This window comes from Rhincodon typus, chromosome 27 (genome assembly GCF_021869965.1).
Source record: "Rhincodon typus isolate 14 chromosome 27, sRhiTyp1.1, whole genome shotgun sequence".
In the NCBI taxonomy this organism is placed as follows: domain Eukaryota; kingdom Metazoa; phylum Chordata; class Chondrichthyes; order Orectolobiformes; family Rhincodontidae; genus Rhincodon; species Rhincodon typus.
This window is the reverse complement of record NC_063358.1, coordinates 24,976,536-24,976,790: the sequence shown is the minus strand read 5'-3', so window position 1 is coordinate 24,976,790 and position 255 is coordinate 24,976,536.

Here is a 255-nt window from a genome sequence, read left to right as displayed (position 1 = left end):
ATTGAATAATTATTTAAGAAAGAAAATTGCAGAGACAGGATGAAAAGGTTGAGAATTACAACTAGGTGAGTTGCACCCGCAGAGAGCTGGCATGGAAACGATGGGCTGATTGGTTATGGTATAAAGGAGACCATTCTATGATTACTACTTGAGGCCAATTGTAGAGCAGTATTTTCAGCTTTTAAAACCTGACTACTCTCCTGGTCAGGACATTATCAAGGGATTGAAGACATTATCAAGGGATTGAAGACATTA